The sequence below is a fragment of the Triturus cristatus genome, chromosome 7 (genome assembly GCF_964204655.1).
Source record: "Triturus cristatus chromosome 7, aTriCri1.1, whole genome shotgun sequence".
NCBI classification, from domain to species: domain Eukaryota; kingdom Metazoa; phylum Chordata; class Amphibia; order Caudata; family Salamandridae; genus Triturus; species Triturus cristatus.
In genome coordinates, this window is record NC_140590.1 from 989,445,456 (window position 1) to 989,470,388 (window position 24,933).

Here is a 24,933-nt window from a genome sequence, read left to right on the forward strand (position 1 = left end):
TTATTACATGACTGGTCTTTCTATACCTCTGGTAATTTTGCCCACCTCCCAACCTATACCTTTCCTATCCCCTCCCATTTATCTTAACCAATAAATGTTGCAGTCTAGAAAGAAAAGTGAACACTTAGGCCCTGATTATGAGTCTGGTGGTCCAAGGACCGCCAGAATCACTGAGGGCAGTAGTGGAAGTCAAGCGACTACAGAACCAGAGGTCCAAACACCCCATTATGAATTGGGCAGTCGAACTACCCGGGGTCGCCGCGGCAGCCAGGGAACCACTATTCCCTGGTGGTGTTGCAGTGGTCAGAGGCCACAAATTCATGGTCGGACCACTGTGTTACCACCAAGCATATTACAAGTTTCCTCTCCGCCAGCAGTGTCATGGAGGTTCCTCCTCTATGTACACCGTAGTGGAGAGGAAACAAAGGGAGCCCTATAGGGCCCCCTGTGCCTCCTCCTCATGTGGCTGAATACAGGGGACATAACATGTGCCCCCTGTGAGCATGCACAACAGTCCCTGCAAGGCATGGACTTTCGAGTCCATGTCATGCAGGAACCTTGTTGTGCGGTCCCATTGCAGTGCCTTTTTCAAAGCTACCCCCGCCTTTGAAAGAGGCACTGCCCGAGGACGGCCATGCTGTCCGCCCACCAGACCATTTTGAAGTCGTAATCGAGTGGGCAGGTGGAGGCGAGTCTCTGCAGTGGCGTACTTTCTGCACCCACCCCGCCAAAACTCTAGCTGTTTTTTCACACGTATAGGGTTCATTCTATATTTTTTGTAATCACAAGACCTTAATTATGAAAAACATGCTTAAAAAAATCAAAGTTGTCCTTAACAGGCAACACCAATTTGGGGAAGAGGCTGCTTTATTGAAACAAGTACACATTACAAGATAAACTAGGCCATTGCCTTACAAAACTATAACCTCACTATACATCTTATATTACTTATGCCATTCTACCCACCACCCCTAACATACCTCCACCCCATAACACTCTTAAAACCTCAATAAAAACTTGCATCAGAGCTGATCAACTGTAACTGGGACCTCTAAGATCCCTTCAGTTTTCCTACCTCAATTACCCTTTGAACCCCATTGAACCTCCTACCTAACCTTGAACTTCCTATGTCATCCTGGCGTGAACTTGCCTACCCGTTCCCTTCCAGCCTGAACTGCTGCTGACAAACAATAAACTTCTGTTAAGCATGGCAACTTCTCAGCCGACTGCTGTATGCACCTGAATCAAGCAACACCATAACAGAGAATGATCCCCTTGCGCACCTGTCCCAATGGAAGCAAGCAGAGCCACATTTTGTGCTTCAATACCCACAAAAAACACCCATTCTACTTCCCCAGGGAGGGAGGAAGGAGTAAAATTCTGGGACCTGACTAGGGACCACCTACCGTGTCACCATGACAAAATGGTGGCTGGTAACCTAACATGGAGACTATATATACCATTGGGCTACGAAGCAACCCAAAATCCCGGTGCAGTCACTGGACTGCACCACCTTCCCGAAAAACCCCAGGGGCAGACCTCCCTGTGGCCGGCTGCCCCCAAATCCCCATTCCATCAAATAGCACTGGCAGAAGTGTCATGTTAAAAAAAGTTGTTGTTATTATCAGTGCATCAGTATCATGCAGCAAAGAATATAAGTGGGTGCCACAGGGAGGAACTGGATTTGGAATGGTTGCTGTCAGTTTATAACTGTGAGTCATCAGTAACAGAGACCAACATTGGAACCACATATATGAATTGTAATTTGGCAATTATAAATACTGAAAGTGTGATGGAAATTTGAATAAACTATTTGTTAATTGTATGGACAATAATATAAATAATTTTACATTCATGAGCAAGAAACCCTCAAGCTCTTGTTAGTTCTTGAAGGCGTACACCTTTTGGTGATAAAACCACATTGAACATGAAGTTTCTTTTTGGCTTCAGTTGCCCAGATATGAAAGTTTCTACTCAGCATGGGAGCAACCAGAAAAATAAAATACCCCCCTTCCTTGAACTAAACTGAACAAAATTAGTACTCAGCAAGAAAGTGATGCAACCAAGTCAGCCACTCATTCAGGGGGGGAGGGTGGCATCTTTTTTTTCTCCTTTGGTACATCTCTTAATTCTTCTTTCAGTCTTTTTGATTCTGTTTATTTCTCAATCCATTCTTTTTTCTATTTCCTTCCTTCTGTCTGTCCACCCATTCATTCAGCCATCATCCATAATTTCCTCCTTCTGTCCATCCATCTATACATTCATCCACCGTCTCTCCATCTTTCCTTCCCTCCCTTCATCCAACTGACTCTTCATCCTTTTAAAAATCCTTCATTCACTTCATCATGCATCTTTCATCCTCCCTATCATTTTCTCCATTTATCCATCTGTCGTCCTGTCCATCCAGTCATCCTTTCTTCCAATCATTTATAGTTTTCTCCATCCATCATACATTCACCTTTCCATACATCCGCACTTCCTTCCTGCCATCTATCCTTCCCTCAAGTCATATGTGAGAAAATGCCCTTTTTTGCATGGTTACCTCAATTCGTTGCTGAATCTTACAGCAATTCTTAAACTCTGCTCACTGGTGCACTGCATTTCAGTGTATGTTCACTGTACCTAAAACATGAAGAAATTGGTAAATTTCTTTTTGGCATATTTAACTCTTCTATGAGACCATAGTGTATGGTGAAGAAACTCCACCCTTGGCATGGAAAATTAAATGTTAACTGTGGACTGCACACTTATTGTGCCATCCACTAGACTAATGTGACACAGGAAAACATGGCTTCTGGTTCACCATTGTAGCCTGACTGCTGCAGTGTATACCAGCAGCCCGACCTGCCCAAAAAGCCTTTTTGAAAGGGGAAAAGCCTTCCTTTTAAATATTAATAGGCCATCCCTATGGAGGCCTTGTAACCCACAAGTTAGTGTGCATAGCTTTAAAAGTGGTGCAATCTGTGGAAGTCAGCGCACTACTGAATTTTCAAAGACTGTAATTAATCACCGCTAATGAATCGTACTAAAACATGAACTGCGTGCTAATCGGAAAAAGGTGGCCACCCTCATGCAACATGAAAAAACAGGTGCTGAAGCAACTGTATACCGATTGCACAGCTAAATGTGCCTCTGTATGTAATCCACTGAACCTGTAATTGTTGTTAATAAATAAAGTAAACGGTGGTATAAACAATTGTTGTACTGAATTCAACTCATTTAATTCATGAGCTTTCGAACCCACAAAAGAAACAAACTGTTTGCATCAACGATCTAATAAATATACAATTGTGTGAGTAAACAATTGTTTTGAATTCCTTATAAATGCACATTTAACAATGTGAATGCAAAATTACAAAATATTATTGTGCAGCATGACAGTAGGTATTGTTGGTAGCCCAATGCATTTCGGGATTTACAGCAATCCCTTCTTCAGGGGCCTGTATATAAAAGAAAAACAGAAAGAAATATTGCAACATATAACTGAGTATTACAATGTCAACCTAAGTTTCATTTTTGGAAAGACTGTTACATCGTCTAACTGCCCAGAAAGGCCTGACTGTGCCTGTACTTGTCCTGCACGTACATAGAAATGAGATTGAAACCGAAAGATAGTCCTGTGCGTAGTTGTGTTAGCATAAAAAACCAGATAGAAGAAACATCCTTAAACCCAATGATGAACCACTGTGCACCACCATCAATTAATTGTGATCACGTGAATCGTAAAAATCTCCTGAAGCCGAATAAAGACAACATATAAGGAAAAAATCCTTACGTGGAAGCTGTCATGTTTCCATTCAGCATGAATAACCTCAATGTTCTCCCAAACGGAGGAAAAGGAGAGAAAATGCGTAGCAATGCTGATAGCTATTTCTGAACTGTTCAAGTACCTGTATATAGAAATGACAATGTGGTGTAATTGACTAGCTGTGTCCTGATTTACTCCGCCAAATAACACCCTCCTATAAAAGGAAATCACAATCTTTACCTAAGTGTTTTGTCGAGGACAACAAGGTGATCGATGTTGGAATGGTAACCACAAGAAGCACAACCTCCGTGGGACGTGTCAAACAGCCTGTTAGGAGTAAAACAACAATTTGACTAGTGAATCCTACAGACTCCGCGTTGATTGACGAGTCTATTCATTGGCTCACTAAACGTACGCGCACACTCAAGTATCTGTGTGCCTTACCTTAAATGGCCCTTCAAAACCCTTGGAACCTCAAAAGAGTGAAGACGAACTCCGTCAAGAAACGCTCTCGCCTATCCCGCTTTCAAACACGCCCGAAACTATATATCGGAAGTGCAAATCACGCGCGGACAAGTAATAATCGAAGAAGGACTGAAGTGAATGTCATCCTCATACTGATAAACCCATACGAAAATGGCGCGCTGAAGCTCCATGTTAACCATAGTAACTGCCCTCGTGGTGAATCCAAGCTCACACCGTATTGATGCCGCTCCATGTCCTTAAAAATTATAAAAATGAACACTAGCTAAGCCAAGAGGCAAATAAAGTGAGAACCTCCTATATAGTCAGGTAAGAAGGGTGACTAATGCTATTATCCTTGGAAAGGTGGTATGCCCAATCCAAGATGGCGTGCTGAATGCTCAAAAAAAAAAAAAAAAAACATCCAAGTGGAAAATGGATCCTGAATGATCCGAATCCTGTTGGTGAATTGTCGGGAAAAAAACAAAATAAAACAAGCGACTTCAATGACAAACTTTTTCACTGTATGTAGTGCTAGGCCCAAAGTGATGATCCTGACGAAATGAGAATTTTAGATAAAATGTGAAATGAGAAATGGCAAGAAAGCGTAGTGTTCCTAAGACAAATAAAGAAGTGTGAAATGAATATAGATACCATAGCCAAGAAAACGTGAGGACAGTACTTACAATCTGTACAAATTCACTGTAAGCACCGTGAGGACAGTACTCACATTCTATACAAATTACAAAAAGCACACAAGTTCTAATTTGTCATTCAATCCTGCTGGTACTAATGTGTGTAGAAATTTAACCCACCATACCTCTCTTTGGGCCAGTAATTTGGCTGTATCTAAATGAATGTGAAGAGGTACCATTTCAAGAATTGTGAACTTCAGTTGGGCTATGGTGTGTTGATGTTCCATCCAATGTGATGCTAAGTGTGATTTTTGATTCTTTGTGCGAATCGAACTTTTGTGTTCTGAAATTCGGATCTTTGTTTTGCGTGATGTTTTACCCACATATAACAATCCACAAGGACACTTAATGGTGTAAATAACATTCAAACTGTTACAGTCTCCACTGTATTTAAGTTTAATGGGTTTCCCAGTGTGTGGGTGATTGATGATATTCCCTTGCATCACATTATTGCAATTCACGCAGTTGTAACATTTTTGCATCCCTGAAAATGATGTAGTAACTATTGCTGCTGGTTGTTTCAACAATTCTTTGATGTTCCTACTACGCTTGTATGCAAACAAAGGTTGCTGTTGAAATAGACCATTGAAGTCTGGTTCTTGTTGAAGTAATTCCCACCTCTTTTTAATGATTTTACTAATTGCGGGAGACATAATGGAATATTTGGAAACAAAAACTTGTCTGTTCTGGCTGCTCGTGGGCTGAGATCTGAGTAACTCACTGCGATCTTTGAGATTGGTTTTGCCCACTGCTTTTTTGAGGACTTGTTCGGGATACCCCCGTTTGCGAAACTTCAAGTTTTGCTGAGAAAGAGCTTTCTCTAGCTGATTTGGATCTGATGTAATTCTCTTGGTGCGTAGCAATTGTGAAAAAGGCAAATTCTGCAACAAGGAGGGAGGATGGAAGCTCGAATACAGAAGCAAATTGTTCCTATCTGTAGGTTTGGAGAATACTGAAGTTGTAAAAGAATTGCTTGTCTTGGTAATAAGGACATCGAGAAATGGCAATGATTCTGTGCTGATGTTATGTGTAAATTTGATCCGACTGTTTTTTTCATTTAGTTCTTGAATATTCGATTCAAGTTTGGCTCGTGAATCAGTCCAGATCAAGAATATATCATCAATGAACCGCACGTAGAATGCTAGGTTCGTATGCCATTCATTGTTGTTGAAAATGTGATCCTGCTCGAATTTGGACATGAATGTGTTTGCATACGCTGGTGCCCCAGAAAAACCCATACTAGTGCCGCTGATTTGAAGATAGTAATCATCATGCCATTGGAAATAGCTGTGTTGGAGACAGAATGTTAACAATTCGAGAATGAATACCTTGTCGGTTGCCAACTCTGGCAACTGTAGGAGAGCCCATTCACAAGCGTCAATACCCTCAGAAAGAGGTATGGACGTGTATAGAGATGTGACATCTATGGTGCACAAGAGCCAAGATGAAGAAAAGCGCTCCATTGCTTTGTTCAGAAGATTTAAAAAGTGTGTAGTGTCCTTGACATAGCTTCTCCAAGATTGTACGAATTTTTGGAGAAAGTAATCAATGAATTGTCCTGCTGGTGTGAACAGGGACTCACACCCCGAGACTATGGGGCGGAATGGAGGATCCTGTAAATTTTTGTGTACTTTGGGCAACATGTACAATGATGGTCTTCTGGGATGTGTTACTGATAGGAAACTACGAATTTTGGGAGAGATCCACGACATTTCCTCCGCGTGGTCTAATATGTGTGTCAAGGTATTCATGATCTTGGTGGTGGGATCCTGTTCTAGTTTCGAATACGTGTTTGAATCTTGTAAGTGTAGCTCTACTTTGTGGTCATAAAAAGTTTTGTCCATGATCACTAATGCACCACCTTTGTCAGCCATTTGAAATACTAATCTGATTTTTTCCTTATATGTTGTCTTTATTCGGCTTCAGGAGATTTTTACGATTCACGTGATCACAATTAATTGATGGTGGTGCACAGTGGTTCATCATTGGGTTTAAGGATGTTTCTTCTATCTGGTTTTTTATGCTAACACAACTACGCACAGGACTATCTTTCGGTTTCAATCTCATTTCTATGTACGTGCAGGACAAGTACAGGCACGGTCAGGCCTTTCTGGGCAGTTAGACGATGTAACAGTTTTTCCAAAAATGAAACTTAGGTTGACATTGTAATACTCAGTTATATGTTGCAATATTTCTTTCTGTTTTTCTTTTATATACAGGCCCCTGAAGAAGGGATTGCTGTAAATCCCGAAATGCATTGGGCTACCAACAATACCTACTGTCATGCTGCACAATAATATTTTGTAATCTTGCATTCACATTGTTAAATGTGCATTTATAAGGAATTCAAAACAATTGTTTACTCACACAATTGTATATTTATTAGATCGTTGATGCAAACAGTTTGTTTCTTTTGTGGGTTCGAAAGCTCATGAATTAAATGAGTTGAATTCAGTACAACAATTGTTTATACCACCGTTTACTTTATTTATTAACAAAAATTACAGGTTCAGTGGATTACATACAGAGGCACATTTAGCTGTGCAATCGGTATACAGTTGCTTCAGCACCTGTTTTTTCATGTAGCTTTAAAAGTGGGCCATGTAGGAAATGTAATGTTACCATGTCCCTGCCATGACAAGCCAGAAGCTATTTTCACAGTGGAAGGCTCTGGCTGTTATGCGAGAAAGCTGAAGTACAGCTTAAAATGTTAGTTCTGCTATCTTGGGTTGTGGGATTCAACCTCTATTTTTAACATTTCTTAAAATTCCAGTTAAATAATCACTCTTCCACACCACAGATGTAATGGAAAACTACAAGATAATCTCTTCTTTCTTTCTAGCTGAAATAAGAAAGATTGCCCTGATCATCTTTCCTGACCAATCTCTAATATCAATAACACTACGCAAACACATAATCACCTGATCATCATTCCAGGAGGTCTCAATAGCAGACATTATGAAGATCACTGCTGATCTTAATCCTTCCTCTCATTTTCCTGATCCAATACCAGCCAAACTGACAAAATAAAACCCTCCCATACCTCATCCCATGCCTGACCCTAGCAGTCAATTTCCCTCTGAGTCAGGATGTATTCCAATATGTTTTGAAAGCCAGCTAAGTTATTCCCTTATACAAAGAAACAGTGAGCTGATTCAGAATATCATAATAATTTCTTGACTATCAGCAGTCTACGATTTCTGCAAAAATCTTGGAGAGTTACATCACTAAAGAGCTATCAATCTTTATCAAATTAAACAAGCTCCTAGATGACTTCCAATCAGGTTTAGGAGCCGGCTGCAGCACTGGTTCTGGCTTTCTACGCTTACTGGATGATGCCCTATGAGTCCTAGAAAATAGAGAATCCTGACTACACATTCTCCTTGACTTATCAGTGACATTTGATCTGGTAAATCACGCCACCCTCTTAAAAATCCTTGAACTACGGATGGGAATAAACAGCACTGTTGTGAAGTGGTTTGAATTTTATCCAACCAATCACTCACAACAAATAAAATTGGCAAACTTTCTTTCAGTTCCTCCCCTTTACCGAAAGAGTCCCTTAAGGATCTCTGCTTTTCCCAGTTATCGTAAATCTTTATATGGAACCTCTCATGTTATTCCTGAGGCACTTGAACACATCTTTCTACCTTTATGCTGATGACACAGAACAGTACCTTAAAGTGGCATTTTTAGAAGACATTGTCACCCCAAAAAAATTCCTCTAACCCTGGATGTCTCTGCAAAGCCTGAAACTCTGAGCTGAGCTCTGGTTGATGAGCACCACATAGTGATACTGTGATAACTTAATGAGTAATGCGATGATTATTTGTAAAGCTGCATTCTTTGTAAATTGAACCTTATTAAAAAAAGGTTACGTTCTAAAATATAATTGACTGGCTATGATGCTACAAATAAAGCATCTTACTCCTCTTCCTATTCAACCTCGTTCTTTCTCCTCCTCTTTCTCTAAATCCTTGCATTACCATTTTTAAGCTTGTGTGACTGCAGTGGAAACTGAGATGATTTCCCCTTTTCCTTACACTCAACCTTAAAAAGATGGAAATAGTTTTATCTGCTTTATCTTCTGTGGTATCCTGGTATCTAGGGATGGCCTGCACATCTTGGTAACAAGGGAATATTAGTGTGGGTAGGTTCCATGTGTATTATGATTCTTGTTGTACAATGTTATGATGGCAGTTGGAGATTAGATGTGGATGGTTGTGGAGCTGTGGGTAGAGCACTTATATGGAAGTAAAACCTATTTAAAGAAGAACTTGCCTTCCTGTGGTGATTGGATTACCTTATTTTGGTGATGAGAAAAATTGTGGTTGTTTTACTTCTGTTTTCTAACACCGGTTTGGACTACCTGTTATTTTAAACATTTGTGCGGTTCTAAACATTGTTGCCACATGGTGTGGCTTTGCATTCACTGTTTACAAAGTGTGCTTTCTCTCAGGTTTATGACGACTTGAAGCGTTTTTGTGTTTTCCCTGGTGTCCGTTGAGTGTGGCTCAAGCTCATCAGTAGCAGGCTTCCTCTCGTGAGGCGTCATTGGAAAACCTGCCTCGACTGCTCAGCCCGACGCTGTATCCAGGGAGTGTTGTTTGTCAAGTGGCATCAGAAGTATCTGGGAGCTTCAGTGGGCCTTCTTGAATGAGGTCAGATGTCTCACAGTGGCAGGAGCCTACTTGACGGAGTTCAATTTCACAGTTATCTGCACACCAGTCGATCGCGACTGTCATCTCCACGTTGTGACGTGCCGCAACATGAGGGCCATTTTGGTGGTATTAGAGCCATCTTGAATGAGCTTAATTTCACAGTGATTCACACACTAGCGAATCACATCTGTCATCTGTACGTTGTGACATGTCGTAACATGGGGTCCATTTTGGTGAAATTACTTACAACTGTGATTCGCACACCAGCGGGTAATGCAGGCAAAGCAAGTTGAGACGTTCCAGTGTGCAGTGATTATTTTGGGAGATCAGTGATTCGCACACCTGTGGATCATGAGTTTTTGGTTACCACAGGTCAATTATTATTAGTCTGGTGATTTGCACCAGGTCATTGTCAGATTTACGGTGAGTTTTCACATTGCATAACGATTTTTTGTGCTCAGTATGGTGGTTCATCTCTGAGATGCCTCATCTGCCATTTAGGAGCTTCTTTATGGACCAACTGGAGGTACTTTGCTGTACTCTATAAGAGTATATTTATTGAACCAATAACTTAGAAGTGAATTTGGGGTGGTGAATTTTTTATTGTTTATCAATTAACATACCGAATATTGCTGCACTGCCATTTTTCCTGTCATCTCCAGGAGAACCTGCCACTAAGTTGGAAAACATGTTTTTTATAAGGTGTTTGGGTTTACTTTGGGAGCAGAAATGAAAGCTTCGCTCTTATTTCAATGCTTAGTTTCAGAGGGACAGGAAGTGTTTTACCATCTTCTGGAATTAACAGATGATAAGCGTGATGGGTTAAATGAGCTGAAAATGTATATTAAATAAGACATGATAATCATTTTATGCCTAAAGTACCATCTATTTTGGAAAGATTTCATTTTGGACAGCACATGCAAGTGAAATGAGAAACTGTAGAGGACTATGTTACAATGCTGCAGAAGTTAGTGCCTTCTTGCAAGTTTGGGAACACGTTGGATGAACGCATAAGAGATCAATTCATGTTGGGATGCAGTAATGATAAGGTTAGAGCGGAATCATGGTCACTGTATGATACATCTTTGATGAAAATGATAAATTTAGCCAAGAGACTGGAACATAGTTTAGAGTTTGCAGAAGAGATGAAGAAAAATGCCATGAAAAGTGACAATAGTGTTGCGGTTTGGCTGTGTATAAGGCCCATCTTGGTGTAAAAGAGTATGATGGGAAAAATTTAAAGAATCAGTGCAAAATGAAACAATTTAAAGGAAAATGTTTCAGGTGTGGGGAAGTAGGTCACATGGTCAATAAAAAGAAATGTCCAGGTTGGAAGGTCACTTGTAAATTGTGCTTAAGCAAAGGCTATTTGAGTAAATGTTGCAGGAGAAAAATAGTGAGGGTAGAGTTAATGAGATAAGGGATAAGGAGGATGAATGTGAGATTATACTACAAGTAACAAGTAAGCAGGGTGATTTCAAAAAGCTTGCATATCCTCAGTTTAATTCTTCATGACCTTTCCACTTGATAAAAAGTCATTGTTGCCAACAACCTCCCTGAAAAGTCTAAACATTGGGCCACCCTAATGTGTAACATTGGGATTATTAATTATGTTGGAGACATTCTGTTTGGCAAACCATCCTAGTGTTGTTTAGCGTTTAGGAGCTTTTGACTACCAGGAAATATTCACACCACACATGACAAGGGGTTTCTCAGAGCCTGAGTTCGAGTTTGGTCAACAGGTTACTCTGTCAGAAGGTGATGGATATCTCATCCACTTTACTTCAAATGCCGTTTGATATAATGCTCTTGTAATTAAGCCTGGGCAAAGCACTACGCTACGCTCGCGTAGTTTGCGAAGTTCACGCTACTTCCTACTACGCGAATTGCACGTAGCACAGTGCGAACACACGTAGCGTAGTGTTGCGTAGTGCTGCGGTCATTTTTAGCTTGCTCGCGGTTCTCAACGTCAAGTTAGCGACCGCGAGCAAGCAAAATGACATCCCGGCGAGACTTTTTCCTTGTTCGCGATCAGCAACATCAAGTTGGCGATCGCGAGCATGGAAAATAAACCACCCGGCGAGATTCCCAACGCGAGGAGGTCAGGTTTCTCATTGCGAGTGGTTGCGTATGCTCGCGACCGCTTGCGATGAGAAACTACCAGTTCGCGTTGAGAAAGCTGCCGCTCGAGAAAAAATCTACTTGAGCAGCAGAAAACTACAGCTCGCACTGTGCAAGATGCCATTTTCAATGATTGCACAGTGCCGGTTGCTTGTCCGCACTGTGCAATCATTGAAAACGACATCTGGCACAGTGCTAACAAGGTACTACGCAGTTCGCGAAGTGCTACGCGTAGCTCGCGTAGTGCGAAGTGCACTTTGCGTAGCTTCGCGAAGTGCTACTTCGCGAACTACGCCCAGGGTTACTTGTAATTAGATGAATGAGGTATCCGTCATGTTGTGACTAATTAACCTGTCTACCAAACTCTTAAGCAGGCCCTTAGACTTTTAGGCAATATTTTTAAAGCACTTAGGGACAGTAAATGTCTTACCACCTTACTTGCAAAAATGTCAAAAGTCGGTGGCAAGGAGTATCAGAGCACACATGGTTGCACCGCTGTGAATCAATTCTTGCCCAAATTGAAAATTAAAATCGAAAGTGTTCACCCTCCCTCAAGAATAATTTCGTGAGCCACCGTGATTGCCAGACTTGACAAATTAAAGTAACATTTGCTGTTTAGAGTTTATTAAAACAAATTTTGTGACCGTAACGTGACAACACTCAAAGACACAGGCAAAAATACAATGCAGATTAAATTATCTGTCCATTCAGAAACAATGGCAAAGTCATTCACTATTTCAAGACAGTAAAAAACTGAACCCAGGCAGCTGCCCATATTTTAAAGCAACCAACCTACCCAAATTAGGACACACCCACATTTTTAAATAAGCTGCTTGTTTATTAATTTATTGTGTGATTCTATGCTGAACCAGATTGAACTGCAACAGATTAACTTAGGTTTTGTAACAGAAAGCTTATAAACAATTTCTTTGATTCAAATTCCCTATCCTCACTCTCTAAAGGTACCTCGTTTTGGGCACTATATGTTTTGATGAAATCAGAATCATTGATGCTAAAAAGAAACCTAGACCAAAATGTTCAATATTCTGAATATCCATAAGGAGGTAGAATCCTGAACTGTTTGTCTTGGGTAATAACATGTAGTTAGTGTTAAGAGCTTTGTTGAAACTTGCCACTCCTCTTCGGTTTCTTGTTAGACTGTTAGACTAGGAAGGCTTCCAATTGAGTGGAGTTTATAGACACCCATGAAGTTGAGTTTGTATATAGCATTTAACCACATCTATTACCATCTGCCTCAGTGCGATTTTACTAAGCAAACTTCACTCTACAGAATTCCTTCTATGTATCCAAAAGAACAAGCCATAATTGTACTTTACACCTCTGGGCTTGGTCAAGCTCAAATATTGCTAAGCTACAGTTGACCAACTAAGAACAAACGCATGCTATTGTGGGTTTTTATTGAATGAACATTACTGAAAATATAGATAGCTACATTTTCCCAATCTGTTTAGATACATTCTTCTTAAAGTTTTTCTTCAACATTTTACTTTTCTTTTCTATTTTTTGCAGATTTTTGTAAGCATGTAGCAGAGCCAAATGGGCAGCAGATTGTTTTTCCAAAGATAGAGGCCCCGATTCACAGAACTAACTTAAGACAAAATCCTAAACTTACTACCATTTTGGTATTCACAGAATGCACTTACTACTTTTGACATTCACAGAATGAACTTACTACTTTTGGTATTCACAGAATGGACTTACGACTACTAACTTTATGTCTGCACTCGGGCCGGAATTTCCGCTCCCGGAGCGGGAATTCCGCTTCCGGGCCGGAATCTCCGCCTACGGGCCGGAATCTCCGATTCCAGGCCGGAATACACAAACTGTGGCAGTTGATCCTTTTAGCCAAGGGTAAACACCTGTCCAAGTGACTACCATCCCCCACCATGCATCAGCTGACACACTGCAGCCAATCCCAGCCAATAGTTCCATTTTGTCATGATGTTGCAAGTGCCTACCATCCCCCACCACGCTCCAGCTGAAGCCAATTTACACTAATTGAACAGCACCAAAAAACATATAAAAGCAGCACACATTGAAGGAACAGGTTTGACCACAGAGAGTTTGTGTTCACAATGCTGACATCGCCAGAGAAAAATGGAACTAATGAGGAGGAAGAAGAACTTCACTGCAGAGGATACCACCATGCTTGTGGAGTATATAGTGAGGCACCACAAATGCCTATATGGACTCTGACCCTACTGCACCAGTGGCACACAGAAGGCAGCCCTATGGCAGCAATTAGCCACTGCTGTCACAGCATTGGGAGATGAGAGGCGCACAGTCTAGGACATCAAGAAGAAGTGGCAGGATGAAAGGCAGAGGGTGAAGGAGAAGTACTCCGGGATCGAATTAAACAGGATCCTCCCTGCTGCATACTCTGGACCCCGCATCCGTCTCACCCCACTGGAGGAGGATATCCTTACCACAATACACCCCCACTTGGTCTATGGGCTGCCTGTTAGTGACGTCCACAACGTGGTACCAGGTAAATGGGATGAAAAGAAAAAGTGCATGAAAAGATTGTCTGTGTTTCACTGTCATTGTGAGTAAGGAAGTTGTCCAAAGTGTATATAAAAATATAGTCAGCCAGAGACTCATGTGTCACCCTCTGTATGTAGCACCACAAGTCCCAGAATCCTTTGCATTAGAAATGGCAAATCCCTCCTCCACTTTTGTAAACATGGACACAGTACTGTTTCCGTATATACACAACCCTGCTAATTGCAATTGACAAATATCAGCAGGGATGCGCCAGTAACAATGCAACACGCAATTCAACTCTTGCGCCACCACGGATGCGTCGCATTTACAATGCGGTGCACTGTGGCGCAGGGATAGACAGCTGTGTGTTGCATCTGATGGCATTAGGGGGGTGCTTTGCTGGAGTAGTGTTGCAGGTGTGACGCAACTCCAACAATCTCCATGGCCCGCCCATACCTAACGTTCTGTGCCACTCCTTACGTATACTTCAAGCAGGCGTAAAGGTTGCGTAGCAGAAGCCTATGAAAAGTGACTCCGTGAAATCCTCGTCGATTACACTGTATCACTTTTGCGAGGCATAACCCAAAGGAACGCCCCCCCGCCTACATCAAAGCTGACGCAGGTTTAATGTTGCGCAGGGCTTCACAATGTGACGCATCCCCATAGATGCGTCACGTTGTGAATAAGTCGAAATGTGTCACCTGTATTACACCACTGCTGTGTCACAGAAGTGACGCAACGGCGGTGTAAATGTTTTTCAAGGGGCTTGTAAACCTGCTACAAATTATCCAAGAAGTAAATCACCCTGTGCCAGCCTAAATCACAAAGCAGAAGGTGAGAGAATCAACAGATCAAAATAGTCATACACATATTCTGTTGTTCATTTCCCACCCTACCGTGCCATTACATCCCCAACACACCACTGCTCCAACCTGCCCAGCCTGCGGCAGTACTTCACAACACTGTTAGCATGCAGAACAAATGGGGAAATCCCTAAAAAGTTCCACAAGCCCATTTCCCATGTGTTTACTCTTCTCACCCATTGACACATTCAACCAGAGCACAGAAAACTGCAGTAGCAGAGGTCCCTGCATCTACTGGGAGGAATCGACATTGTACAGAGAAAGGCATACCACCCTCACCAACTAGTAAGTCAAACTGGCCAGGAGATGGTCAAAATGCATACAATGTCAGGAGACAACAGAGGGACATATAGTGCCCACATATGAAAGTCAACCAGAGATGAAAAATAGCTGTATTACTATTGGAGTTGTCAATGGACATTCACCTTTATCAAATGATATTTGTGAACAGCGAAATACAAAATATAACATGTCTTGGCTCATCATACCTTTGTTATTGTGGAACAAAACATGTATTTCACCAACAGTCCCAGACCTGGGAATCCAATCCTGTAATTGAGTGCCACAACTAGTCAAAATGGTGTCCCCACTATATTGTAATAGTGTCTGTAGACCTAATCAAGAAATCCAATTTGCACAAATATGGTAATGATGAACAAGAAGTGAGATACCAGTGTCAGTAGTATTGACAATGCATCCACTGTCCAACTTCGAATGTTTCCAATATACATTAAATTGCCCAGTCCACACACCTGGTCATGTACTTCTTACATTGGCTGGCTTTTTTGTTGGCCATCAACAAAACACGATAGTGGACCTTACCTCAGGATTCGTAGTCATGTCATTGTGATATAGGTTGCATCTAGGTAGTGGGCCCATTCTAAATTATATGTGGGATCACTCATGATATTAAGGATAACACACTTCTGCAACGGTGGTGCCCACAACTGCATGTGCTCATCCATTGTGCCAGAAATTGCATCACATGTGGCTGCAGAAATGTAAAGTTGCAAAACACACTTATCATTGTAGGTACAATGAGGTCCTCCCAGAATCAAAGACACACGCTGACTTCTGCTACAAGGTTGGCTGTGACATCTGTTCAGGGACCACACACTGTTCCGGTGCTGGGCCAAGGTAAGTAAACCCAAGAATAAATCAGGCTGAATGCTCATTAAATGTGCCTTTCACTTTCACCGTATGTTGTATGTGTTGTACAACACTGTTGTCCTGCCTCACAATATGCCCACATATGGCATTTGAATACATGCAAGATCAAACCGTGGTGGCTAATGAAAGGATGACACTGCCAAGTGAGTGCAGAATGGACAAACAATATTACAATATGTCATATGAAGTGACCAAAACACAACAGGCTTGCAATACAATGATAGGAAAAATTCCTAGCAAAAAATATATGGATAAATCATAATGAAATTGGTATGACTGAGGCCCACACTGATGCCAGTTGTGTACCTTTGAGATGGTGTAGGGGCTGCTAAGGTGAATCTTCATGCAGTTCCACCTGCAAAACAACTTGGCTGAAGTGCAACACGCTAGTCCAGTGCAGGCGGAAAGCATCAAAGCTTCTCAGCCTATCCGCAATGTGTGCTCATAACCAAATGTTGCATTCTGCTTGCCTCCTCTCCTACCGTATTCACATGTATAGGTGAGTGTTTGACATACAAGACACCATCCGTTGTCAGCTAAGTAGTACCATGATGTCGGAAATAGAGTATGCAAAGAGAGGACATTCAAAGGATGGACATAAGAAATCTGTGTTCTCTCATTCAAAAATGAGCTGTGTGACTTCATGGGTAGGGAAGTACAAATGAGCAACATCATGTCCCTGACTACTGAAAATCTCACACATGAACTCCTTTCTGACTTGTTAACAGACAACATTACACTCATGAAAAATGTAAGTCTTAATGGCAAAGGTGAAACCAGTGTAATGCGGAGATGTCTGGGTCATTTATCACCTTCCTTGAAATATCAGTAACCTTCTCATACAAGTTTGTCTGTTGATGTGTCATCTCATTGATGTCAGTGCTGTGTGGAAGTAACAGCTGGCAAATGCTCCATGTGAGCAGGTGCCCACATGTAAAGTCCATGAGGTAAACATGCTGCACATTGTCCTGGATTATTTGCAAATGGTTATTGAGAATTACATGTTGGCTCAGAGCTACCATCTGTTGTACTAAAATATGGACATGTATGTCTCATCACAGCTGCTGACAGGATGGCACTACTGCAGCGGACACCATGCCGGGGAATGCATGACATCCGGGACGCAGCAGTGAAACCCTCACGCACCTGTCCTTCAGGTAATTCTGGCATGAGGTGTGTCTGTTGATGTGTCATCTTATTGAAGTCAGTGCTGCGTGGGGGTAACAGCTGGCAAAGGCTGCATGTGAGCAGGTGCCCATATGTAAAGTTCATGAGGTAAAGATGCTGCACATTGTCCTGGATTATCCGCAAATGGTTATTGAGAATGACATGTTGGCTCATAGCTACCATCTGTTGTACTAAATTATGGACATGTATGTCTCATCACAGCTGCTGACGGAATTACACCACTGCAGCGGACACCATCCCGGGGAGTGCATGACATCCTGGCTGCAGCAGTGAAACCCTCGCGCACCTGTCCTTCAGGTAATTCTGGCATGAGGTGTGTCACTAGCTTAGATTACTAAGCCGTGACAGAGATCAAGATCCCCTTCTGCATGGAATCAGCAGTTGTTGTTTACAAAGTGAAATACAAATCAGGAGTGTCATGTGCCTGTCTGTCAATTAGTGATGCAGATCATTGAGAAAGTTGTCACTTCCCTCTACAGCTGCTGGATCAGTGACAGCTATGTCTACAACAGCTATGAGGAGACAGGTTCAGCAGGTGACACCAGGGGGGAACGCGAAGGGACAGAAAGCTGTGGCTGAAGCTGGTGAGTTTGCTTGTATTATGTACATCTCAGTGTAACACTTCAGTGCTATGGTGTGAGCTGTCATTTGTGATGGTACCCTAACCAGGTAACAAGATCCTCAGCTGTTGATGCAAAGTGCAGTTAATACAACCCTTGTGTTGCACCATATGTAATACCAGGTCAATCACTAATACGGTTGCAACCTCTGTGTTCTAGGGGGTGCTGAGGATGAGGATGACAGACCTATGACCAGTGAGGGCCGACAGGGAATCAGAGGGGAGAATCCCCTGATCCTCCAAGCAGTTATGTCAGCAGCAAGTACTGCTCAAGAGGAGGAGGAAGCTCATGAGGACGTCGACTTGGTGGATGATCATGACTACATGTCCATCCACTCCGGGGATGACGATTCTGATGCCAATGAGAGCTATTGTGCCAGATTGCCAAAATCAGTCAGGGCATCACATCCTCCGCCTAGCAACGTTCGTCAGCCTCCTCCCAAGCAAACAATTGCCTGTCCCCAGCATAGAGCAAACGAGCCACAGCTCCCACGCATCCCAACACAGACATCACTCCCTCACAGCCCTCACGTCCAGGACCAACATGGCAGTTCCCCGACCTGCTCTTTCCTATACAGTGTATCCCTGCCATCCTCTCCACCAGCTGGGGGAAGTACCAGCCCTGTTGTGGTGCAGGTATCCCCTGCGCACCATTCTCCTGCCCACAGGCTCCCACCTGCCACCCCCTCCCCTGCTGTTGGACCTGCTTGTCCCATCCATGGCAGACACCTGCAGAGAGGGCCTGCACCTGGCTATGATGGCCAGTGGGAGCAGGACTTCTTCCAACAGCAGACAGATGTGAGGCAGGACATTCATGCCATAGGAGCTACCCTGTCAGACATGTCTGAGTCCCTGCAGGACATGGTCCAATTCCCTCAGTTGGTGGACAGGCTGAGCCAAGTTTTGGATAGAATGGATAGCACTTGGCAGGACATGTCCAGGAATATGAGAGACTTGATATCCATCCAAAGGGAAGAGAGTGCAAGACACCATGCCTTGGCCATGAAGATGATGGAGGGCATGCTGAAAGTGATCCAAAGTCTCCCTTCACAGTCAATGCAGGGAGGGGAGCCATCATATCTGTCTGCAGGACAGCACATCCACACACCTGTACCACCAACTGCACAGCACCACAGCAAAGGTACACATCCACACCGGCGGCCTGAACAGCCACTCCCACCACCTGCACAACCACCACAAACACCAGCACAGGCACTGCCACCACCTGCACAACCACCACCAACCGCTGTACAGGCACTCCCACCACCTGCACAACCACCACCAATCCCTGTACAGGCACTGCCACCACCTGCACAACCACCACCAACCCCTGTACAGGCACTGTCACCACCTACACAACCACCACCAACCCCTGTACAGGCACTGCCACCACCTGCACAACCACCACCAACCCCTGTACAGGCACTGCCACCACCTGCACAGCCACCATCAACCCTTGTACAGGCACTCCCACCACATGCACAACCAGCCCTTGTCCAGGCACAAACACCAAATGTGCATACACCATCTTCCCCTGCAGATGTACAGGCACATGGACAATACCCACCTACACGAAGGTGACGAGCCCGACCTGACCCCTCACAGCGATCATCACCTCCAAAATTGCGATGTCGCAAGCACGATCGCCAAAGACAAGAACCCCAAGGCAAATTGACCACATGAATATGTGTATAGAAAAAATAAAGATCTACAAAACTAAGATTCTGTTGTGTATCATGTCCTGTATAACGATGTAGGTGGCCTAGAGATGTGAGGAGGTATGTGTGTGTGTGACACAGTTACAAGTGTAACCCATCATTGCAACAAGCCATTATGTGCATAGCAGAGCAGATGACTCACCAAATATGTCTCAACATTCTGAACCAGACATTCAAAATGAAGTCAAACAAGTTAAAGTAAGTAGAATTCCTCAAAGATATTTATGTATGAACAGAAGAACAACCGTCAGTTTGGAAGGGAGAAAGGAAAACAAATGATGATCTGAATGCATATGGGGAAGGGAACTTGGATTGGGGTGGGGCAACAAAAATATAACACGTCAGGGAGTGTCAGGGAAACCAGTCTATTTACAAGGGGAAAATGAAATAATTGTTCAGGACGACGTCTCAGTCAAAAGTCAAGTGTCCTTCTGGTCATCCTCTACTACCACAATGTCCAGATCCTCAGAGTCTGATGCAGGCACACGGCTGGCGGGAGCAGGAACAGGCACCACATGGGTTTGTGACATATGAGTAGTACGGGGGAAACTGTGTGGGGTAACGGACAGAGGGAGACATTGACGGTGGTATGGGAAGGGATTTGGGAGACAACAGTCAACATGGCTGTGGCCATGGAATTAATGCTGGTGGTACCTCCAAACACACTTGTAGCATGATGCGAGCGGACATGTCTGACTGACCCTCACACATCCACCTCAAGTCCCCTGGCACAGCCACAGGAGGAACAACACCGGGAGGGGCCTGGGGGGGACAGGAGGGATGTGGTGCCTCAGGTCCGGAGCCAATGTTTTGGTCGAGCTGGCAGCTACGAGGAGGGGGACTGGTTGCAGGGGATGCAGCTGGATCCCCAGATGGAATGGGGGACTCTAGAGGTAGGGAGGGGCTGATGGCAGGCCCAGATTGGGTATTGGCCTGCCCCAGGGACACCTCTTCAGGACTCACAGGTGAAGAGTCTGGGGGAGAGTAGCTCTCTGCCACATCATGGGCAGGGGTGTCGGGCTCTTCCCCCCCACCTACAATGTCCACAGCCTCCACCGGGAGGTAGCACCAGCATCAGGGTGTTCCTTGTCAGTCCGGGTGGGCGCAATCCCCTTGCCTCCTGATGTTGAGGGTCCCTCCTCATCTTCTTCTTCCTCGCTGGTAGAAAGAGGGTGTAGCTGCCGGCGCACTGATGGCCTCGCGCTCCGGACCTGGTCCTGCTGTCCTTCCATTTCGCTAGCTGTGCCTGCTGAAATGGAAGCAAAATCATAATGTGGTGGTTGTTTCATGCTGGACGAGACACATATGAGCCAGGGTCATACTTTGTTTTCCTCTGATCACACTCTACAGTTGTCAGTGTTTATAAACTTACATTACGTGTATGTTCACTGTCATTTACTGAATTGAGTCTGACATGGACATCTCACGTGAATGTTTGTGGCTTACACAACTGTATTGGCCAACCCTCAACCTTGGCATTCTTGTGATCTGTGTGTCCTGTCACTGCTACATGTGCAGGTTCCAAAACCAGTCCACCAAAGGAGAACATGAAGAGTCCATATTTATTTGAATTTGGCCATTGATATGGAGTCGCAGCTATTTAACATCTGAACAAGTGTCATCTGCTTTGTAGCTTTGTATGGGACAAGACAAGGGCCGAATGTGGGTCACACATCCACATAGGGTCTGGGCTATTTCTTTAGCTACATTGTGAGTCTAGCCTTTTGCTGTCCCCACACATAATCTTATATTCAAAAAAAGGAGATTGAGAGGGAAAATGTATTCCAGGCCACCCTCCACTCAATCTGTAATACAACAACACAGACCTGGTTACAACAAGGCACACCTTTAGATCAATAGGATTTCTAGAAATCCTATTGATCTAAAGGTGTGCCTTGTTGTAACCAGGTCTGTGTTGTTGTATCCCACACATAATCTGACAATCCAGTGCCACATATTGGCTTTGGTGACTGATAAGGTAGTGCAGTACACCGGTGAACAGTGGGGGGTCGTTGTGACAGCTACCTGTACATGTGAAATGTCATACAGGCCACTGAGGGTGAGACGTCTGTCAGTGGACACACCTTGCAAATTTAGAAGCACTTAAGAGTGATGAAAGGATCTCAAAGTCTGTCTTGACTCCATGGCACATGATGATCTTTCTCAATTGGAACTCAAACTCTACAAATGCAATGCAAGTCACAGCATCCAATACCCTTTGGCCTGCCATGCGCACACTGGACAGTGTCTGTACCATTGCTCATCCAATGCACACATCAGTTATGATTTCCTTGTTTCAATTGTAGTGGTGCTGGCAGAGCAGATTTCAATATGAATGCACAAGTGTGGCTCATTTACCCAGTTGTCATGAAGAAACTACTACTCCCAAAATACACTCTTCCCTGTACAGTCCGTATGCCACAGTGTGCCTTTTTAATCTTGGTGACTGCTGCATGGACACGGAATCAGTGAATGGAGGCATGGGACACACAATGTTACAGCACTGTTTCACTCACATCATACTCCCAGACACATATTGCATATGATGCACTTACCAGGTCCCTGCTTCTCATGCTCCTCCAGCTGAGCATGTAGGGTCGGCCAAGCTGCTCGCAAGACCCTCCTGTACAGTGGGGAGAAGCGAGGACGATGCACATGGTGCTGGGAAGACAGACCCACCAGCTCCTCTGCCTTGTGCCGGGACCAGCATTTTAGGTCCTCCCAGCACTTGTGGCATACCCTAGCACTCCTGGTGTGGACTCCCACTGCACTGCAGCGCTCCCCGATGTTGGCCCATAGCCTGGCCCGGACTGCATTGCTCAGCTGGTGTTCTGGGTCCCCATATAGCTGAGGATATTTGGACAGCACCCCCTCAGCTAAGATGTCTAATTTCCTTTCAGTGAAAGGGGGTGCTTTCTCTTCATAACCCTCAGCCATTTTGGGGCAAATAAGAAAGATGAGAGCAGCAGGATGTCAGAGAATCTGATCTGTGATAGAGGATGACTCAGAATGAACACAAAATGGCTGTCAGCAAATTCCTGTGATGTATTTCCTGCCTCACACTTCCTGCATAACAATTCCTGCATGAAATATTGTGTTCCGGGTCATTTTCGGAGTTTGCGGCCTGTAAACGTAGTTTCCGGTTCCGGAGTGGCGGGTCCGCACACGCAGCATTACGCTCCGAAATCGGAACTTCCGTTTTCGGGCTGTAAACTCCAAAAATGACCCGAAACTCATTATTTCATACAGGAAATGTTTTACAGGAAGTGGGAGGCAGGAAATACATCACAGGAAATAGTTGGCAGCCATTTTGTATTCATCCTGATCCATCCACAATCAGAAATCAAATCCACTGCCATCCTGCTGTTCTGAAAATGAAATGACAGTGCAGGTGAGGATTATGAATATGTAACAAAAGGGGGAACAGACCATTTAATGACATGTCTGCACGGAAGGGGGGGGGCTGACACAACATCAAACCCCAGTTTCATTTTCTCCTACTTTGCATTATGGTACATGTAGTCCATATTGAGTGCTCATTACCAGAGTTGTGTGATGTGTTACGTAACATTGGGGTGGAGCAGTGTGGATATATCACAGACACATGGTGCCTGATTCACCCATGACATCATCACTCACGTTGTGGGCCCATCATTTGTGGGGGAGTCAAATCTGTTGAGGGCACAGGCCTGAGAATGCAATGGTTATGGCCTTTAGGTCTCTCAGAACATGTATCGTTTTTCATCTGCGTCAATAGATTATTTATGGACATCCACTACACTGATCGCTGACATGGGCACATGAGCTGAAGCACGCTAAACCTTTTGACTACTGTCAACAGCTGTGAATTACATGCAGTTAGTGTGGCTTGCAAAGTCGTCTCAGGAAGGAATTTATTGACACAGTCGTGTATATCCAAGTTTCATCATTGAAAACAGACAGCAAACCACTTTTTGTCCATGACACTACAGGTTGCTCATGTGAAAAACGTGGCAACGAGCTGACTTGCATGCCCTAACCTCGGTTATGTGCAATGGCCTGGTTTCCCAGATTCAGAGCTAGCCGAGGTTCCAGCGGTATGTGCAAGCCATGCGTTAAAGCAATATTGTGCAAAACACAACAGGCTAATATGATCTTGCACACGACTTCTGGGGAGTACAGCATCACACCCCCTGTACGGTCGAGACATCTGTATCGCGACTTCAACAGATCAAAAGTGCGCTCTATGATGGCTCGAGTCCGTATGTGTGCCCTATTGTACCTACGCTGTGGTACAGTGTTTGCACGCCTGTAAGGGGTGAGGAGATGCGGGGAGAGTGCATACCCAGCGTCACCTGAGGAGTGATGAGAGGGCAATTGGTTACATTTCCCTCTTTGATTTGCGCAGAACATGATCTATACTTTAGTACATGCAGTATCTGTTGGGCCATGTATGTAGGTTTATGATTCTTATTGTACAATGGTTAATGTTGGGGGGGCATTCAGACATTTCAATAACACATTTTCCTCATTTGTAATGCTTGGTACTTACCCAGTAGCTCATATTGTCAAATTCTCCCGCAGCCATCCGCCGGGCAAGAGGTGACATGCGGATTATGAAGCTGTCATGGGTACTGCCTGGGAACACCGCATGCACATTAATGAACCTCCCACTGGCATCACAGACAGCTTGCACGTTGATGGAATACCATCGATGTCTGTTGCAGAAGATGTGTGCAATGCAGCGGGGTGGCTGAAGGGCCACATGGGTACAATTAATTGCACCCAGCACACGTGGGAATTGTGCAATGAGATAGAAATCTTGTGCTGCCCTATGTCTCATGGCCAGTGTATGTGGCATTTGTATGTGGTTGTGGGCTCTAGCAGTGATGCATCTCAGTACCTGATGCAGGCACCGCAACTGGCTCGCCTGGGATATGCCCACATGGTCACTGGAGACCCTTTGGAAAGACCCAGTGGCAAAGAAATGGAGAGCAGAAAGGATCTTGAGATATGCTGGTATTGCATGTGAGCAGCAGGTCACAGAGTCAAGTTCCTTCTCCCACTCACATACCATATCCAAGATGACTTCTGGAGGGAAACGGTACCTGGCCCTTAGATCTTGGCTGGACATTCCAAATAGGTTGATCCTCTGTCTGAAGATCCTCTCTGCTCTCCTCCTCCTCCTCAAGTAGTTTTGCCGT